This window comes from Arachis ipaensis, chromosome B1 (genome assembly GCF_059453495.1).
Source record: "Arachis ipaensis isolate K30076 ecotype BB chromosome B1, ASM5945349v1, whole genome shotgun sequence".
In the NCBI taxonomy this organism is placed as follows: Eukaryota; Viridiplantae; Streptophyta; class Magnoliopsida; order Fabales; family Fabaceae; genus Arachis; species Arachis ipaensis.
In genome coordinates this window covers 46,609,375-46,630,880 of record NC_142436.1, presented here as the reverse complement: position 1 = coordinate 46,630,880, position 21,506 = coordinate 46,609,375, and the positions used below count along the sequence as shown (strand labels likewise).

The window sequence follows — 21,506 nt, the reverse complement described above, 5'->3', positions numbered from 1 at the left end:
ATTGGTGGAGATTCTGGAATGAGTTCAAGCACAAGCCACCATGACAAGGAGCTCGCCAAATGTCCAACTTAAGGACTTAAACTAAAAGTGCTAGGTGGGAGACAACCCACTATGGTATGATCTTTCATTTTTATTCTTAGTTTTATTCTATTTTATTTTTATTAGTGTTCATTCATAATTTCTGCATATTCATCTGCATGCTGCATTTTGCATTCTGCATAAAAAAATAAAAAAAAAAAATATGGGGATCGACGCGCCAGCGCCTGGTGCACATCCGCGTCCTTTGTGGATACGAAATGGGTTACATTGAACAGAGAGTGGCGCGGGAGCTGGGCGAGAAACGTGCCTTAGGCACCATCTAGTCTACGCGCACGCATACTGTACGCGTGCACGCCATTCCCACTCTTGGCGACCCACGCGTCCGCGCCTAAGGCGCGTCCGCGTGGTTGGGGAAATCGGCGTAAAACCATATTTTACCCGAGAGTTGTGCGAGCGCGGGGCTGGACTCGCGCCCACGGCACAACTTGACGCACGAGTCTGCGCACTGCGCGCTTCCGCGTCCTCTCCCCTCTCGCAATGCACACGTACGCGTGCTGCCCGCGTGCGCGTTGCTTGCGTCGCCAGCTTTCAAATTTCTCTCCTGCCTTCTCATCCTTATTCTCTTTCATTCTCTTTTACATGCTACATCTGCATACTTTCTTTCATTGCATTTTAATTTTATTCATATTTTTATCTCCTTTTCTAATTTCCTATCTTACCATTGATGTTAAATGTTCTTATTCAACTATGCATCTTGAATTATTTTAGTGCTTCGTGACTTGTTTTAAACTGTTGGGTGTTATTAATTATAAGTCAATGTTAATTTTTATAATACTGGTATTCCTTTTGCATTGACATGAGCTTATACTATCTTGCATTACCTACACTCTCTTCCCCTTTGTTGTAATTTTTGCACTATTGATATGCCATTTGCTTCTACTGTCTTCTCTCTTGCATGTTGTAGCTACCATGTAATTAAGACCCTCATTATTTGGCATTAACCAACCCATGTTTTATTTGTTTTTTTATCTTTCTTTCTGGGTTACCTTTCTTCCTTTTTCTCTTCTTTCAGGATGGCCACCAGGAAGGGAACCAGAAGACGTTTACATGGGGCGACAGACAAGTCCATCTGCACAATCTATAGAGAAAAGTATCAGTTGGAGCAACCCCATCCACTTGCACTTCTTAGCATGCACCGAGGACGGTGCAATCTTTAAGTGTGGGGAGGTCAATACCGACTTCCATGGGTTAGTTATTTCCTATTTCAACACCAATGTTTTATTTTCTTTGTTAGTTCATTGTTGCATTTGCATGTTTGATTGCATGCTTGCTTGATTTTGTGCATATTTTACCACTACTTGGTTGAAGTAATATTTTCTTTTTCAAGAAACTTTTTATAGCATTTCACTAATTTAAATTAAATTTTTTTATTAAACTTGCTTGAAGAAATTTTATTTTGGAACATGGTTCAGAGCTCGAACACACAAAACCAGTGAGATTTTGAGCCTATTTGATTGTTGCATTTTATCAACCAATGTTTTATTTTGGTGTGTATTGTTCTCTCTAAAATTGTGATCTTTGTCTTGCTTAATTCTATATTTTCATTGTTTGATGTATGCATACACTTATATGATTGAGGCCTTTGTTCACTATAGCTCACATACCCATATGGCCTTAACCTTTTCATTATCCTTTGCAAACCAAAGTTGGGCCTATTTTACCCCATTTGTTCTTTATTTTAGCACATTATTAACTCTAAGCGGAAAACAATAATGTCCTTAATTTGAATCCTTGGTTAGCTTAGACTAGTGAGAGTGCTCATGATTTAAGTATGGGGAAATTGGGTTAGAAATATTTGGTTTGGGAATTGAGTATGTTAGACTTTTATGAAACTGTGAAAAAGAATGTTGAGGGCATGTTCATGCATTCAATACCTTAATCATATGCATTGAGGAAAAAAAACAAAAGAAAAGAAAAAAGAAAAAAAAAAAAAATAATGATGAGAAAAAGAAAAGAAAAAAAAGGAGAGCAAATAATAAAAGGGGACAAAATAACTCAAGTGAAATAATAATATCAATGCATAGGAGTTGTACTTAAATTTGGGATGCATGAATATGTGGTAAACACAGTTAATGGGTAGTTAGATTTTGCATTGTAATTACATGGATTGTCTTAGGTTAGGTGGTAAGTTTAGGCTAATTAAGGATTCAGATTTTAGTCCACTTGACCAAATACAATCCTACCTTGACCCTAACCCCATTACAACCCTTGAAAAGACCTCTTGATATATGTATTTGTGCATTAAATTTCTGTTGATTGGTAGAAGAAGAGCAAGCCTTAGAAAGCAAGATTAGTAGAGAATTGAGAGAATCGAACCTTAAACACTTGAATGATTAGAGTGTATACACTTCCGGTGAGGGTTCGATGCTCGATTCTTTGTTCCCGGCTTTCATGAGCTATTTTCTTCTGCAAGTCTATTTGTACTTCATTTTTATGATTTGAATTAGTCAAATCCAGTTTATATTTGTTCTTGAAATGTTTATTTACTTTTAACCAAGTAGGTAGAAGCATTTCACATTTAGTTGCATTCATATAGATAGGTTGCATTTCATACATTCTACCATTCCTCTTCACTCTCTTGTAGTTTCTCTTGAGCTTAGCATGAGGACATGCTAATGTTTAAGTGTGGGGAGATTGATAAACCACTATTTTACGGTTTATCTTGTGCTCAATAGAGTGGATTTTATCCACTAAACTCGCACTTATTCATATAATTCGCATGTTTTACATTTTCCTTTCCGATTTTGTGCTATGATTGAAAACATGCTTCTTTGGCCTTAAATTCTCTATGTTTAATCCCCTCTTATTACCATTCGATGCCGTGATATGTGTGTTAAGTGATTTCAAGGTTTATAGGGCAGGAATGGCTTAGAGGATGGAAAGGAAGCATGCAAAAGTGGAAAGAATACAAGAAGTTGAAGGAATTGCTAATGCTGTCAACCCTAACCTCTTCACACTCAATCGATCATAACTTGAGCTACAAAGGTCCAAATGAGGCAGTTTTAATTGCGTTGAAAAGCTAACATCTGGGGCTTTAAAATGATATATAATTTGCCATCGTGGTCATGCAGCTAGGCAACACGCATGCGCACATTGGCGAAAAGTCCATCGGCATGCACGCGCACCTGACGCGTACGCGTGACATGCGCGACATACTGCTGGGCTGTTTTTGACCCAGTTCTCGGCCCAGAAAATACAGATTAGAGGCTGCAGAGTGGAAGAATGAGGAGACACTTCTCATTATTCACAAATTTAGGTTTTAGATGTAGTTTCTAGAGAGAGGCTCTCTCATCTCTCTAGGTTTTAGGATTTCTCTTAGTTTTAGGTTTATTTCTTCTCAATTCCAGTTTCAATGTTTCTTTAATTTAGTTTCTCTTCTACTTTTATTTATTCTAGTGCTTTAGTTCATCTATTTCTCTTGTTAATTACTTATGTTGCCAATTTGGCTTATGAACTCTTTATGTTAGATTTGAATTTCTTATTTAATGTAAATTGAGGTATTTTATATTTAATTTAGATTTTTACATTCTTAGCTTGAATTGATTAATTGGAGATGCTTGAGTTATCAAACTCCTATATTGATTGATAATTGAGACTTGCTAATTGACTTGAATTCCACTAACTCTAGTCTTTCCTTGGGAGTTGACTAGGACTTGAGGATTCATATTGATTCATCCACTTGACCTTCCTTCATAGTTAGAGGATAACCAAGTGGGAGCAACGAACAATTCTCATCACAATTGATAAGGATAACTAGGATAGGACGTCCAGTTTTCATACCTTGCTAAGAGTTTTCTTAATTATTAATTTACTTTCTTGCAATTTATTTTTCTTGTTCCTTATTCAAAATCCCCAAAAAGATAATCTTCCATAACCAATAATAATTACACCTCCTTGTAATTCCTTGAGAGACGACCTGAGGTTTGAATACTTCGGTTATTATTTTTATTGGGTTTGCTTTAGTGACAAACAAGTTTTTGTACGAAAGGATTCTTTCTTGGTTTAGAAACTATACTTTCAACGAGAATATATTTGTGAAATTCTTTACTAGCAAAAAGTCCGTTCGTCAACCTAAAGGCTGGAAGGACAAGAAAGTCCCAACTGAAGGCCTCTCACCTGGCATGAGAGTTGTCTTCACTAAGAATCCAGTCCTACCACACACAGTGAGCCGTGTCCTATCTCTGGAGCATGTAGAGCTCATTCATGAGAGGACAGGTAGAAAATTCACTGTCAGGGGCGAAAATCTGAGCCCATACTCTCCTCCATAAGGAGATAAAGGTTAAGCTAGTGACTTTAAAAGAGCGCTTGTTGGGAGGCAACCCAACTTTACGCAACCTTATTTATTTTATTTTCATTTTGTTTTTCTTTCAGTCTTAGAGTCATGATCATGTGCATCAGTCCAGAGACGGAATTCACAGCAGTGAAAACAGAACACTCCGGAAAGAGTGTTAAAGTTGAAATGCCAGTGGGGAAGCCCTCACTGGGGATTCAACGCCCCAAGAGGAGAGCATTGTTGGCGTTGAACACCATCCAGGGAGCAGCCCCTGGGCATTCAAACGCCAGTATAGAGAAGCAGAGAATCTGGAATTCTCTAGCTTCTCAAGAATTGTGGGTCCCACAGAATCTTCACCTATCCTACCTGCCCCACTTAACCCCACCTACTTTCCCACTTTTCCATACACACTTCCCTAAAAACCCTAGCCCAATCACATCCATTTCATTTCCCCAAACCATCATAACTCCTACCCAAACCCACCCTATGGCCGAACCCAAGCCCTACCCACTCCTATAAATACCCCTCTCCATCACCCTTCATACACACACCTCTCATACACTAATATCCCCCACAAGGCCGAGCCCTCTCTCTTCCTCTCCCTCTCTCTATTTTCTTCTTCTTCTACTCCATTCTTCTATTTTTTGCTCGAGGACGAGCAAAGTTTTAAGTTTGGTGTTGGAAAAGCATAGGTTTTTTCTTTTCATTACCATTCATGGCACCCAAGGTTGGAGACTCCTCTAAAAAGAGGAAAGAAAAGGCAGTAGCCAATCCCTCTGAATCTTGGGAGATGGAGAGATTCATCACCAAAGCCTACCAAGACTACTTCTATGAAGTAGTGACTGAGAAGAAAGTGATCCCTGAGGTCCCTTTCATTGTCAAGAATAATTAGTATCCGAAAATCCGAAGAGAGATTCGGAGAAGAGGTTGGGAAGTCCTAACCAACCGCATCCAAGAGGTTGGGATTCTCATGGTGCAAGAGTTCTATGCTAATGCATAGGTTACCAAAAACTATGACACTAGTGTGAACCCAAATCCAAGGAATTAGACCACCATGATCTGAGGAAGAATCTTAGATTTCAGCCTGGAAAGTGTGAGGTTGGCGTTCAACTTGCATATATTGCAACGAGATCCTCATCCTTACACTAGGAGAGTCAACCATGATCAGAGATTGGATTAAGTGCTCTCAGATATCTGTGTAGAAGGCGCACAGTAGAAAAAGGGATTTCCAAAGCAAGCCCATTCAGTTAAGAAGGGTTGACCTAAAGCCCATAGCTAGAGGATGGTTGGAATTCATCCAAGGATCCATCATCCCTACTAGCAACAGGTCAGAAGTGACTGTTGATAGGGTCATCATGATTTATTACATCATGATTGAAACTGAGGTGGAAGTTCATAAGGTGATTCCTCAAGAACTGTACAAGGTAGTTGAGAAGCCTCACACCAATGCTAGGTTAGCATTTCCACACCTCATTTGTCACCTATGCAATTCAGCTAGAATTGTCATCAATGGAGATGTCTCTATTGGGGACGATAAGCCCATCACTAAGAAGCGAATGGAGCAAACCAGAGAGCATGCATAAGAGCCTGTGCATCCGCCTCATCATGAGATCCCTGAGATGCCTCAAGGGATGTATTTTTCTCCCCAAAGCTATTGGAATCAATGGCAAACTTTTCTTGGAAAATTGAGCACTAACATGGAGCAATTGAGGATAGAGCATCAAGGCCATGCCACCACCCTCAATGAAATAAGATAAGACCAAATAGCCATAAGGGAAGACCAAAGGACTATGAGGGAAGAGCAACAAAGGCAAATGGATGACATAGAAGAGATCAAGCATTACATTGAATTCTCAAGGAGGAGCACCAAACGCCACCATTAAAGGTGGACTTGTTCTCTTTTATCCTTTTCCTGTTATTTTTTTTTATTTCCTGTCTGTTTATTTATCTGTTTCCTTGTCCTAGTTATGTGATCATTTGCATTGATGTCTTAAAAGTTATAAAATATTCCATATATCTCTTACCTTGCTTAAATGAAAATTTTTATTGAAAAGAACTAAGAGATGCACGAATTTCAAATTTAAAATAAGATTAGTTTAATTATGTTGATGTGGTGTCACTTGATTTTGTTTTTTGAATGTATGAAATAAACAGTGCATATTTGAAGTTGAAATTTATGAATGTTGGCTCTTGAAAGAATAAGGAAAAAGGAAAAATATTATTGATAATCTGAAAAATCTGAAAATTGATTCTTGAAGCAAGAAAAAGCAGCAAAAAGCAAACGAAAAAGCATGTTGCAAAAGAAAAAAAATAGATGCATGCGAAAAAGAAAGAAAAAAATGGTGAAAAAGAAAAAGAAAAAAATAAAAAGTAGAAAAATCCATTACTGCCCAAAAATGCAAGAAAATGAGGGCAGATTGAAAAAGCCAGTAACCCTTTAAACCAAAAGGTATGGATAAAAGGACCCAAGACTTTGAGCATTAGTGGTTAGGAGGCCCCAAAAGAATGAAATCCTGGCCTAAACGGCTAAACCAAGCTGTCCCTAACCATGTGCTTGTGGCATAAAGGTGTCAAGTGAAAAGCTTGAGACTGAGCGGTTAAAGTTGTGGTCCAAAGCAAAAAGAGTGTGCTTAAGAACTCTGGATACCTCTATCTGGGGACTCTGGCAAAGCTAAGTCACAATCTGAAAAGGTTCACCCAGTTAAACTGTCTGTGGCATTATTGTATCCGGTGGTAATACTGGAAAACAAAATGCTTATGGTCACGGCCAAGACTCTGAAAGCTGTGTTCAAGAATCAAAATAAGCTCAACTAGGAAAGTCGATAATATCATCTGGATTCTAAGTTCCTAAGGATGCCAACATCTCTGAGTTTCAATGGATAATGAGATGCCAAAACTATTCAGAAGCAAAAAGCTAATAAGTCCCGCTCATCTGATTTTTAACTAAGCTTCATTTGAAACTTAGAAATTCATTGTATCTTAATTTTCTTTTTATCCTACTATGTTTTTAATTTCTTGGGGACAAGCAACGGTTTAAGTTTGGTATTGTTATGAGCAGATATTTTATACATTTTTTGGCATCATTTTCATATAGTTTTTAGTAGTTTTTGTTTAGTTTTTATTGATTTTTTATAGGTTTTAGTGTTAAATTCACATTTTTGGATTCTACTATGAGTTTTTGTATTTTTGTTCAATTTCAAATATTTTCTGGCTGAAATTGAGGAGCTGGAGCTGAAGTCTGATTCAAAGACAGAGAAAGCACTGCAGATGCTGTCCGGATCTGACCTGCCTGTATTCAGAAGAGCTTTTCTGGAGTTACAGAAGTCCAAATGGAGCACTCTCAACGTCTATAGAAAGCTGACTTCCAGATATTTCCAGCAATATATAATAGTTTATACTTTTCTTCGGATTAGAAGGCCCAAAACTGGCGTCCAACGCCAGCTACCTGCCCCCTTCCAGGCGTCCAGCGCTCAAAGAGCAGAGACGAATGTGCAAATGCCTAGAGAGGACCCCCTGGCTGGCGTTCCACGCCCAAGGAGTCTCATAGCATGTGGATCTCATCAAATCTCAACCCAAATACTCACCAAGTGGGCCCCATAAGTGGATTTTAGCACTAAATAGACTGTTTTACCTTTACTAGTCATCTGTTTAGTATTTAAGGATTTATGTTTATGTAATTTGAACCTTTAAGCACCATATTTGCATATCATACACGTTTTACATTGTTTTTATTTTCAATATGAGTTTCTAAACCTCCTAGGTTGAGGGGAGGAGCCCTGCTGAGTCCTATGAATTAATAAAAGTATTACTGTTTCTTCTTTGATCCATGTTTGATCTATCTCTAAGATGTATATCCAATCTTCATCATGGTGAATAGGATGATATGACAAATTAGCTCTGTTCATCACATTAAGACGAACGTGCCTGACAAACACCCGCTTTTACTTGGGTTCGTGTGAATACTTGCAGGAAAGCACGAGCCAACAACTATGTTTATACATCTCTCAGACGGTTAATCCACGACTTCGTTAGGGACTTCTCGAGACACCAATTCGGTCAATTTTCGGGGAGATTAGGGTCTCCGTGGTATAGGCTAGAATCCTAAGAAGCATCGTTCTCTGATCCGGAAGATTTGACCTTGTCTGTGGCGCTTTAAGTAGGATCGCCAAGAGAATGACTTGCTAGAGCTTCACCCTCCGTCAGATTGAATGACCACTGACAATGGCGTTTGACCTGTAGCAGAGGAGATCAATGACCACGGGCAATGGCTTTGATCACTTACAGCCTGCCATAGAAGAAGATCATTCACAAGCAAAGAAGATAGTAATGCCAGAGTTCATTCAGAAAGACAAAGCAACTCTGACTCTCAACTCTATTCCTATCCCTATTTCTACTTAATATCCAAACATTTATGACATATAATCATTCAAGGTGTACATAATTCAACTGTTTCTAATTCTGCCTGACTAAGACCTGCAAGACAACCATTGCTTGCTTCAAGCCACAATCCTCGTGGGATCGACCCTGACTCGCTCAGGTATTACTTGGACAACCTAGTGCACTTGCTGGTACTGTTGCTGTATGAAGAGTGTGGCATTTATGTACACGTGCACCATAGATAGAGGGAGAGAGATGGCTCGGCCGAATGGGGCTTATGAGTGTATGAGAGGTGTGTGTATGAAGGGTTAGAATGAGGGGTATTTATAGGAGTGGGGTAGGGTTGGGGTCGGCCATGGGTGGGAATATCGGTGGGAAATTTAAATTTTGAAGTGGGTGGGGGCTGGTGGGAGTTATGATGGTTTTGGGGAAGTGATATGAATGTGATTGGGCTAGAGTTTATAGGAAAGAGTGTATAGGGAAATGTGAAAGAGAGAGGAAGAAAGTGGGATAGGTAAAGATGCTGTGGGACCCACTAGTCCTGAGAGGCTAGGAATTTAAGAATCCCTGCCCTATGCACTGGCGTTTGAACGCCCAGGGTTTGCTCCCTGGTTGGCATTCAATGCCAGCTATGCTGCCCATTGGGGGTATTGAACACCCAGGGTCTGCTCCTTGGCTGGCATTCAACGCCAGCAACATTCCATCCAGAGTGTTCTGTTTTTACTGCTTAACATTTCTGTCTCTATTCTGACTGCTGCACATGATCATGATCCTAAAAAACAAAATAAAAGAAGATAAAAATAAAAATAATTAATTAAAGTTGGGTTGCCTCCCAACAAGTACTTTTTTAACGTCATTAGCTTGACGGTTAGCTCCTTACGAATGTGAGTATGGGCTCAGATTTTCACCCTTTACAGTAAACTTTCTTCCTGTCCTCTCATGAATAAGCTCCATATGCTCTAGAGACAGGATACGACTCACTGTATGTGGTATGATTGGTTTCTTGGTGAAGATAACTCTCATGCCAGGTGAGAGGCCTTTAGTTGGGACTTTCTTGTCCCTCTAGCCTTTAGGTACTTTCTTCCGAGTACCTTTGTTCTTAGAGCTTGTTGATGGTGCCCAATACCGAACTTAGAATTGAAGTTTGGGAGTTCAGTAAAGCTCTGCACAGAAAGAGAGGGTTGGAAAACTAGGTGTTGCACCATGGTCTCTTCCTTTTCAAAGGGATAATTGGGATTGGACATCTTGAACAAGATGTAGTCCTCTCCTAGTTGGAAAACCATTTTTCCCTTTGCCACATTAATCATGGCATTTGCAGTAGCTAGGAAAGGTCTTCCTAGGATGATAGAATCATCCTCATCCTCTTCTATGTCCAAGACTATGAAGTTTGCAGGGATGTAGTGGTCTTCAACCTTCACCAAGACATCCTTTACTAAGCCATATGACTTCTTCATTGTCTTGTCTGCCATCTCTAGTGAGATGTTTGCAGCCTGCACCTCAAAGATTTCCAGCTTCTCCATTACAGAGAGTGGCATGAGGTTTATGCTTGACCCTGGGTCACACAGAGCCTTTTCAAAAGTCATGGTGCCTATGGTGCAAGGAATCAGGAAACGTCAAAGATCTAGAAGCTTCTGAGGTAGCTTCTACTGAACCAAAGCATTGAGTTCTTTGGAAAGCAATGGAGGTTCTTCCTCCAAAGGTTTTGTAACAAATAACTTGGCATTCAGCTTCATGAGAGCTCCTAGGTACCGAGAAATTTGCTCTTCCTTAGTGTCTTCATCCTCATCAGAGGATGAGTGTTCATCAGAACTCATGCATTGCAGAAGTGCATGTAAAAAAACCTCTATGGTCTCTAAATAAGCCTTGACTTCCTTTAGTTCTTGGATAGGGATTTCATGAGTGTGTATTGAGCACTCAGAGGGTGTGCCTTTTCTGGAATTCAACGCCAGCTCTGATGGTTCTTTGGGCGTTGAACGCCCATGCTGTACACCTTTACTGGCGTTAAACGCCAGTTCCCTAACTGTTCATACCTGGGTCGAGCTATCCGAAGCGACCGACTAAAGACAGAAGCGACCGACCTCTTCAGGTCAGGACCTCTGATCTCTTCTTTAAAAGAGTTAGGCCAAATCGACATAAGAGGCCCAGACAGGCCCAAATGAAGGGACACAGCCCAATCTAAAGGCATTTAAAGCCTAGAAGGATAAGGATGGTTCCCCTATAAGATAAGATGACCTCACTTAAAGATAAAGATAAGATAACTAACTTATCTTATCTAGAAAGGTCAGCCTACACCACTATAAATACACTGGAGCACCCATGTATAACTTATACTCTGATTCTACTAAAACCCTGCTTAAAGCCCATGCTAACTTAAGCATCAGAGTCTTTTGCAGGTACCACCACCCTCCGGTGACGAAGGATCAGCAGCATCTCCAGCTCCACCAGATCCAATAAGTCGGACGTGACAGCTCCGGCCATCACAGCAGATCTCATCCGAGATCGACCTTCAGTTTCAGGTAACCCCCGGAACATTGGCGCCGTTGCCGGGGACCTGGAAGTCATCTCATCACCATGGCAGACGACCATGACAACGACCACAGCTCTGGTTTAAAAGAAAGAACTTCGCTTAAAAACACGATACCACATCAAAAGATGTGCCTCAAAACAAAAGGGATAAACAACCCTCCAACACAAACACAGAAATCTTGGAAGCCATCCGAGAATAACAAGATCGCCTCAAATAGCTCGAACAAGAGGCTGAACATCAGCAAGAAGGTGAAAAAGACCTCCGCAGAGAAACTAGGCGATGACGAGATCTAGAGGATAAGCTTCTAAAGCTCGAAGCCGACCTCAAGACCAGAATCACTCATTCCAACCATGAGGATAACTCCCACAAGGACCAGGATCCCTTCAGCAAAGAAATCATGAAAGCTAAAGTTCCAAAAGATTTTAAAGCTCCCGACATGACGTCATATGATGGTACCTCAGATCCCAGCCATCATCTCAGTAATTTCAGGAGCAGAATGTATCTCACCGATGCCTCGGATGCCGTTCGATGCAAAGCCTTCCCGGCAACCCTGACAGCCATAAAATGGTTCGACAGTTTGCCTCACAGGTCCATCACAAGTTTTGACGACTTAGCCAAAAAATTCCTTGCCAGATTCTCCATTCAGAAGGACAAAACCAAACACGCCCCGAGCCTATTAGGAATCAAGCAAGGAGAACGGGAAAGTCTCTGCAGCTACATGGAAAGATTCAACAAAGCATGTCTGGACATACAAAGTCTGCCAACAGAAGCAGCGATCATGGGTCTCATCAATAGCCTAAGAGAAGGACCCTTTAGTCACTCCATATCAAAAAAGCATCCGACATCCTTGAACAAGGTACAAGAGCGAGCAGAGAAATACATTAACATGGAGGAAAACTCATGACTAGGAGAGACCTCCAAATCGGGATTCTCCTACCCATCTAGGGACAAGGACAAAGAGTCCAAGAAGAAAGAAGATCAACTCAGTGGGAAGCCGAGAAAATACCACAATTACACCTCTCTTCGGGTGTCCCTCGTAGATTTTTACCGAGAAATATGCAACATTGAGAAGATCCCTCCACCTCGTCTAATCAAAAGCAAAAAAGGAGGGGAAAATTGAACAGAGTACTGTGAATACCATCGAATTTACGGACATCCCACTAATGAATACTTCGACCTGAAGAATGTCATAGAGAAATTGGCAAGAAAAGGTCGACTAGATCGGTACTTAGTTAACAAGACGGATGAACCAAGAAAAAGAAGAAGGGATGAAGAGGTCGGATGAACTGAACGACCACCTCACAGCCCTGAGAGACATGTCCACATGATAAATGGAGGATTCGCAGGAGGAGGAATCTCTAAATCTTCTCGCAAAAGACACCTTAAAGAAGTATATCATGTCGGGGAAGGAGAGAGGTCAACCGATCTCCCCATAATTACCTTTACTAAAGAAGATGCAATAGGCGTCATCCTGGGACACGATGATCCCATGGTCATTACTATCATATTGGCCAATGCTAATCTTCATAGGACACTAGTAGACCAAGGAAGCTCTGCGGACATCTTGTTCAAATCCGCCTTCAACAAACTCAGCCTACAAGAAAAAGAGCTCAGAGCATATCCGAATAGCTTATTCAGGCTGGGAGATACTCCAATCCAACCACTTGGATATATCTCGATACATACAACCCTTGGAAAGGGAACCCGGTCAAGGACACTCAACATAGACTCCATAGTAGTCAACGTGAGCTCAGCCTACAATGCCCTAATAGGTCGGACAACATTGAATCAGCTCGCTGCAGTAGTTTCAACTCCACATCTATGTATGAAGTTCCCAACTCTAGAAGGGATCGCAACGATAAAAGGAGACCAAAAAACTACGCAACGCTGTTACAATGAAAGTTTAAACCTCAAAGGCAACCCCAAAGGAGAGGAAATCAACACCATTGAACTCGGGGGAGTTCGAGCTCGCGAAGAATCCCGCCCATAACCTGAAGGCAAGATTGAAGAGGTCCAAATCAGTGATACTCAGGATAAAACGACCAATATTGGAGGAACCTTGAAAAGTGACCTGAAGGAGTCTCTGAAACAGTTCCTAAAGGAGAACACCGATCTCTTTGCATGGAAGGCTGCAGACATGCCAGGCATAGATCCCACACTAATGTGCCACAAACTGGCGGTATACCCAGGATCTCGACCAGTACAGTAGAAGCGTATGAAGCTCGGACCAGAAAAGTCCCAAGCTGTGGAGGAGCAAGTACAAGCCTTACTGGAAGTAGGATTCATAGGAGAAGTCAAATACCCACTATGGCTAGCCAACATTGTTCTGGTGAAAAAGTCGAATGGAAAGTGGCGGATGTGCACTGACTACACCGACCTCAATAAAGCTTGCCCAAAAGATCCCTACCCATTACCAAGCATTGACGCTCTAGTGGATGCATCTTCGGGATACCAGTACCTCTCCTTCATGGATGCTTATTCAGGATACAACCAAATCCCGATGTATCCACCCGACCAAGAAAAGACCTCGTTCCTAACTCCCAAAGAAATTTACTGCTACATCGTCATGCCATTCGGACTCAAGAACGCTGGAGCTACCTACCAAAGATTAATGAATTAAGTCTTCGCAAAACACATCGGGAAACTGATGGAGGTATACGTCGATGATATGTTGGTAAAAACACAAAATGAGGAATCCTTGTTAACCGACCTCACAAAAGTGTTCGATACCATCAGAAAGCATGGTATACGACTTAACCCTGCAAAATGTACCTTCGCAGTAGAAGCTGGCAAATTCTTGGGCTTTATGCTCACACAGAGAGGAATTGAGGAAAACTCAGATAAATGCCGGGCTATACTCAACATGAAAAGTCCGACCTGTGTCAAAGAAGTACAACAACTCAACGGAAGACTGGCAGCTCTGTCCAGGTTTCTAGCCGGTTCGGCCATAAGATCCCTCCCCTTTTACGCCACATTAAGGAAGGAAAAGAAGTTTGAATGGACTGAAGAGTGCGAGAAAGCCTTTCAAGATTTCAAAAGTTTCTTGGGGCAACCACCCATTCTTACCCGGCCACGGGAGAGAGAAGCACTCGTACTATACCTGGCAGTTGGAAATCGGACAATAGCTTTAGCACTGGTTAGAGAGGACGAAAGCGGGCAACAACCCATCTACTTCATAAGCAAGGGAAAGTCTACGGTGCTTACATTGAAAATAAGCATGTGATGCTGATAAGAGGTGGTGCATTATTAGGCTGCCGCGTGTGTGAGAAATGAAACAGGTTTTGGTACGGCCATTATGATGGAGGATAAAGAATCCTATTTCCGTTATGTTTATGGTAATTAATTAGATAATTAGTTGTTGCAAAATAAAAGTGGATTGGGCCCGCAAAAAACCATGAGAATTGGGGCTTTTGTTCCTCGGTGGAAGGATATTGGAAATCTACTAAAATTATAACTTGGCCTCTGAATTATTACCATGACCAAAAAAAAAAAAAACCACGTAGTACTAATATAATAAATTATTTAAAATCTTTTTTCTTTACTCCTTAATATATATGTTTAATCATTTCTCATTATGTGAGTCTCCAACCAATAACCAGATAGAAATAATATTAATATAGAGATTGTTATTATTACGGAGAGATCAAGTGAAACTTTTTTATATCTCATGAATGAATATTTTTTTCTTTTAAATTATAAATTTTTTATTTCTATTTTTATCCATTTATTTGGTTTTATGTTCCTTTTTATTTCCTCAAATTTTCTTTGTATACTTTCAAAACTTACAAGTATAAAATAGCAAATTATTAACTTCTAAGCCCAGAAAATTGAAAATTTTTTCCAGCACCATAACCAAATCCTAAATGAACCACAATTATTTGACACATAAAAATTGATGTTATTAAGACATTAAAATGGAAATAAAGTTTTTTATTTTTACATAATTTTACTTCTGGGTTAATCACATAGTTGGTGCACAATTAATAGGCTCAGGTGTGTGATGTTGATCAAAGGGAGCAAGATAAATGAAAAATAAAGAGGGCCAAAAAAATAAAGAAGGTCCCAAAAAATTCGAAAGGGCTAGATGAGAGGCATGAATTGAGAATCTTGATTTTAGTGGAACTACAGCACCCCGAGCTATGTCACCCCGTTGCCCCCAGTTTGTTGCGCGTGGCCGCTGCGAGTGATGTAGCCGGGGCCGGTCGTCATCGCTGATATCTTCGTCACGGTATCGAACTGAGACGCCACCTCCGATATGCGTCTTCCCTGTGGTGTTCGTCTCTAGCAGAAGCGGCAGCAAGTCCCGGTGGGCCGTTGTTGGGGTCTTATTGTTGCCTCGAGCGTCGCGGTCAGCTTTGTCCTCGCCGTTAACTTCCAACGCGCAATCCGATCTGGTGAGTTTTAAGAAATTTTCGTGTTCTTTCTGTTTGAATTTGGTTGATGTCATTCATCACTGCACTCCGATATTTTTGTTGAAATTTGAATGGGTTAGTGAAATTAGTTAGGTTAAATTAGTTTGATACAGAAGTGATTTAGTATTGATTAAAAGTTGAGTTTATTGTCGTGTTGCTGAATAATCAGTTATTTAATGTTATATGCTGTGAAACACCATGACTGAAGATTGAATCTATCGTTGTGTTGCTGAAATAGTGAGTAAGCTAATTTCTTATTTATGTAAATATGTAAATCATGTTTCTTTGCTGAAAATGATTAGAGTTGAATTTGGCTGATTAGGATGGCAAAATTTTTATGCTGTTCATAAGTGAAGATTGAATCCATTGTTGATTGCTAAAATAGACACTAAGCTAAAATAATCAGCAAGTCTAATCTTTTGGGAGAAAAGTCAGGGTTGGATGCACATTTTAGGGGCTTCTTTGGCTTAGTGTTTCGAGCATGAAATAAAGTCTAATATCATTTATTTATTTTTATGGAATTCTTTTAACTTTATGTTTATATGAATTTTTTACCTATTATTCATTTTTGTATGGAAATATTTTTTTCCTTATTTTTATAATTCTATTAATTATATCAGAGTACTAAAGAGTACGAAGAGTATAATAAAAAAGAGTATTAATATTTATTTAACTACCTAAAATAAGATTAGAAAAAAATATAAAAAATTCATTTAAATTTATGTCCTTTTCAATATATTTTATCGAAATGTTATTTTGAATAATATGATACGAACAACACTTAGTTCACTATAATCTATTTTAGGATAAAAATTGTCAAACATAAACCACGTCATTACCAAGTCACCTTTGATGAAAATCAATTTTATAAAATAAATTTTATAGCAACTCCCATTTCTAAATTTTAATCCAAACACACCCAGAAGTATATAATTCCATTGTATCATTGTATTTGGCCTATGCCTAAAGTTTTTTATTTACGTATGATAAAAATGAATGTGATTGAATGTCAATAAAGTTAGAAGAGAAAATTTTTTAAAAGTTAATTGAGATAATATTATATACCCCTTATTTTTGTTAATTTGGTTTTGTTCTATTTATGTTTGCATTACTAAATTTTTTCGAGTCCTTCAACTAATGTTGAATGTGAACATTTGAAGTCATGACAAGTAGGTTTTGTTGCAAATTTTTATGTCATTTAAGGATGTAAGAATTTCGAATTGCGGGTAGATTTTTGGCAAATAATTTAATGGCTGATTTTATTTCAGTATGTGACGTCTGTACAGGGGAGTATGGGGTTTATTCTTAGCAATTATTAGTGTCTATTATTTGGCAAGTGTTTAAGTTTTCTACAGCAGTGGGTTTGTGTCTGAATTTGTTTGGGTATAGAATGTTATTAGAGAAGGTATTAACATGATAGAAATTTTAGAAAGGGCTAATTTGAAGTAGAGAACTTGTTCTTCTCCTAACATTTCGGTGTACTCTAATTGAAAAAGTTTAAGCATGCTACCTAAGTAGGGATGATGGACATTAGAATAGTTTTGTTTCGAAATAGCATTTAGGTGGTTGTTGGTGGTTTCGTTTATTGTCTAATGGGAATATGACTTAAGTGAGATGGGTTGATAGTGTTTTTGTGGTTTTGTTCTGTCTTGGAATCTGTAGTTGGGGACCACTAACAACATGTGTGAGAACGAAGATGCTTGTCAAGAGAATGCCTATACTAGAAATGGATCAAAGAATGTGGATCAGGATACGACTCACAATACTACCGAGAGTGAGTTTTTCTACCGAGACATGGGAGAATTTGGTGACGTTGAAGGGATACATGTGGAAGACATAATGAAGAAGGTATTTAGGACTGATGAGGACGCGTATGAGTTCTATAAGAATTTTGGAAAATATCACGGCTTTGGAGTTAGGAAGGGGCATTCCTGGAAGGATGAGGATGGTATTGTCACCAGGCGGAGGTTCTTCTGCAATAGGCAAGGTTTGAGAGATGCAAAGCACTATAATCGGTTAGATAGGATGAGGGTTCACAAACCAGAAACGAGGACTAATTGCGAGGCGAAGTTCTCCATATACCTTGACAAGAGTGCTTCTCTGTGGCGAGTAAGGAAAATTGAAAATAAGCACAATCATGACTTGACCCCTAGTTGCATGGTGCATTTGATTGTGAAGTATCGGTCACTCACGGATGCTGCCAAAGCTCAGATAGATGGGTTGAACGAGTGTGGAATTTCGACAGCAAAGACTGTACGATATATGGCCGGGATGGCTGGAGGATACTCGTTGGCTGGCTTCTTGAAGAAGGATGCCTATAATCACATTGCTAAAAGAAGGTGTGTAACGATTGCGGAGGGCGATGCAGAAGTTGCGCTTGCATATTTAGAAGGTAAGATAGAATCGGATCCGATGGCCATGGCACGGTACAGTTTGACCGATGAGGGAATGCTAGGTAATATGTTTTGGGCCGATAGGGGCAGCCGAGTTGATTACCAGTACTTCGGGGATGTCCTTGCGTTCGATGCGACATACAAAAAGAACAAGTATAGGCGGCCATTGGTAATCTTCTTAGGGGCCAACAACCACAAGCAGACCACTATTTTCGGTTTTGGTTTAGTAATGGATGAGACATTTGATTCGTATAAGTGGATATTGCAGAATATGTTGGAGGTGATGTGCATGAAGGAGCCATCAGTGGTTGTTACAGATGGGGATGAGGCGATGCGTAAAGCCATAGCTTTAGTATTTCCGAAGGCCACCCACCGCTTATGTGCATGGCATTTTCAGAAAAATATCACGGCCAACGTGAAGGAGCCATCACTCCGATCACGATTTAACCGATCGTTATATGTGGACATCGAGATTCGTGAATTCTTGACTGAGTGGGATCTAGCGGTTGAAGAGTTCAAACTTCAAGATAGCCTATGGGCGAGGCAGGTGTTTGGTAAGAAGGAAATGTGGGTGAATGTGTATCTGAAGAATAAATTTTGCGCCGGGTTTAGGACCACATCTCAATGCAAAGGTATAAACGCTGTGGTCAAAAATTTCCTTCAATTGAAGCATACTATTCTTGAGCTTGTGCAGAACCTGGAGCTAATGGTACGTGATTATCAGAATAACGAGCTTCTAGCCCAGTTCAGAACCATTGACACTTTCCCAGTAATGACGACCAGCCTCGACGCAATAGAGCGGTTCGCTGCGCTGACATATACGAAAGAAGTATTTGCAGACGTGAAACGAGAGATTGAACGAGTTGCAGTTGTTAATCTGGTTCGGGTAAGAAGATCTCTAAACACAAGGGTATACTCATTGGAAGAGTACGGATCTCTTGAGAGAGTTATTCTAGTACTGTTTGATTGAAATATGGGAAGGCTCAAGTGTTGGTGTGAGGGTTGGATGAAATACGGATACCCATGTCGCCATCTCTTTTTTGTCATGAAGCATGAGCATCTGCGACAAATCCCGGAGCAGCTGATTATGAAACGATGGACGAGGAATGCCAAAGTATTGGAGGAATATGTGGAGAAGACAAATGATGGAGGCGACCATTCGTTCTTGCTTCGACATGGTGTATTGCAGACCACCTGCCACTGGCTTTTCTTCCTAGGTGCGCAACACTTTCATTTGTTCGGGAAGGCCATGAAGGGAATTCGGGAGCTATGTAGGGATCTTGAACGTGAATGTGGACATGTTGAAGAAGTCAATCACACAAAAGGTAATCGAAAATTTATTCGTGACCCTGTGCGGGTTAGGACAAAAGGGGCGCCTAAGGTGTCTAAAGGCAAAAGCAATGGACGCAAGAGAAAATGCACAAAGTGTAAGAATACTGGTCATACCAAACGAAAATGCCTGGATGCTTACCGGGTACGGCTAGATGAAATGGAGCAAGATAAACTCTCTATCCCCCCTTAGATGAACAGATGCAGGAGATTGAGCAACTTGCTTTGCTGGAGGAGGTATGATCACAACCAGAATCAAGTTCCTAAGGACTTTTTTTTCTGTATGCCACAATTGTCTAGCTTCATGAGCAGTTAACCAATGTATTGTATATCTCATGAAACTTGAATTCATTGGGGATTTTTTCTGGTGTAAGAAAATGCAGTTAGGTGATGTGGGTTTAACCGGATGCAACTTTGTGACCATCTCCGATCTTAATAAGACTTGTGCTGACCGGGTTGTTGAAGATGACACTCACACAGCTTATTACCAAAGGGTGATTGACATGATTTGCACCCAAGCATCTGCCATGGATGGAGGTCGCTTTGACCTGAATGATATGTAAGCTTTTTGTTGCGTTTTTATCATGTTGGGATACACTTGGTGGTTCCATATTTTTACTCGGTGCTTAAAGCCAATAATTCAAAAACATGAAAGATACCGCTATGATTGAATTTGAGTACAATTCCCATTTAGAAATTAATCAAGGTATTAATCTGCAGCCTAGCCTGCTACCATTGCAATAATAGACTATTAAAAGTTGCTCTCTTCAACAAACATTATTGGAAGATTAATTTCTAGAACTTTTAGGGATTTGATTGAAATTTCCTTTTCTAATCTTGTTGAAGTCCAATAAACTTCTTTTGTTTAATTTCTGGTTTCTTTAAATATTCGAGGGATATAGCATCGGTGAGCATTTAGTAACTATCTGTAGAGAGTATTGGCCTCAGCCCAATTCGTGATAGTAGTTTTTGTTTGTTTCACGAATTGATGATTTCATTTGAATTGTCGTCCTAAACTTCTCTTTTGATTTTCTTTTTTAATATTTTTAATACTCTTCTGAGGATCATATGAAACATCTTGTTCTCATTATGGAATGGCCTCTTAACATTATCTATTTGTGTAGCAGCTGAAGTTGATGGTTTCATTGCTCAAAAGAGAAGTCCAAATGTAATGTTGCTTTAATCTTCAATGGACGTGTGTGATCTGGAGCAGTTGTTGCGTCATGCGGATTTTTTTTCAATTATGCTTGTTTACTATTTTACATCAAACATTTACTGGGTTTAATGTACTTCACATGCACTATCATATGTTATGTTGAATATTGTTATGCCTAATGGGACTCTGTTTCATGAACTTACTAACATGGACCAGCAAATTGGTCCTCATGTATTGGTAATAGCTTTATTTTTAATTAATGCATACAGAAAATGTCAAATGTCACCACCTTTTATGCTCGGTTGAAGCTTTGGGTCGTAGTTGCCTCATTATGGGCCGATAATATAGGTTATTATCAATTGTGAACACATTTTCTTCCAATTAGGAAGTGTTTGACTGATGATGTAATATTACCACTTGCTGGGATTCCCGTATTTTACTAGTTTGTTACGTTGTAACGGGTTATTCATTGTGGGTGTGGGTCTTGATAAGAGCCCATGTTTCACCCAATGAAAATCACACCGACTATCAGATTAGGATGAAAAATAAATTTCCAGAAAATATTTATAATTAGAAAGCTGATGTGGAGATTTTTACCAGTAAAGAGATTCATAGAAACAGTTGCGTTGTAGATATAGTCTCTAAACCGACAAAAATTCTTTCGTACAAACGTGTTGGGTGTCACAAGTAACAAACTCCTTTAGAAATTGTTAACCGAGTATTCAAACCTCGGGTCGTCTTCTCAAGGAACTGCGAGGAAGTAGGTTCTTATTATTGGCTATAAAGGTTGTAATCGGGGTTTAGAAGATGAGAAGCAAGTAATTTGAATGACAAGTAAAGTAAATGGCAATTAGAATAAATAAATACTGTAAAGCAGACTTTTGGCAAGGTAAGAGAAGTTGGAGGTCCAACGTAGTTATCTCTCTCAACTATAATGAAA

At 39.7% G+C, this 21,506-nt stretch overlaps 1 pseudogene; it reads left to right on the top strand.

The window, feature by feature from the left end:
* Window positions 1-17,368: 17,368 nt before the first annotated feature.
* LOC107606218 (protein FAR1-RELATED SEQUENCE 5-like) lies at window positions 17,369-19,603 on the top strand (annotated as a pseudogene).
* The last annotated feature ends 1,903 nt before the right edge of the window (window positions 19,604-21,506 follow it).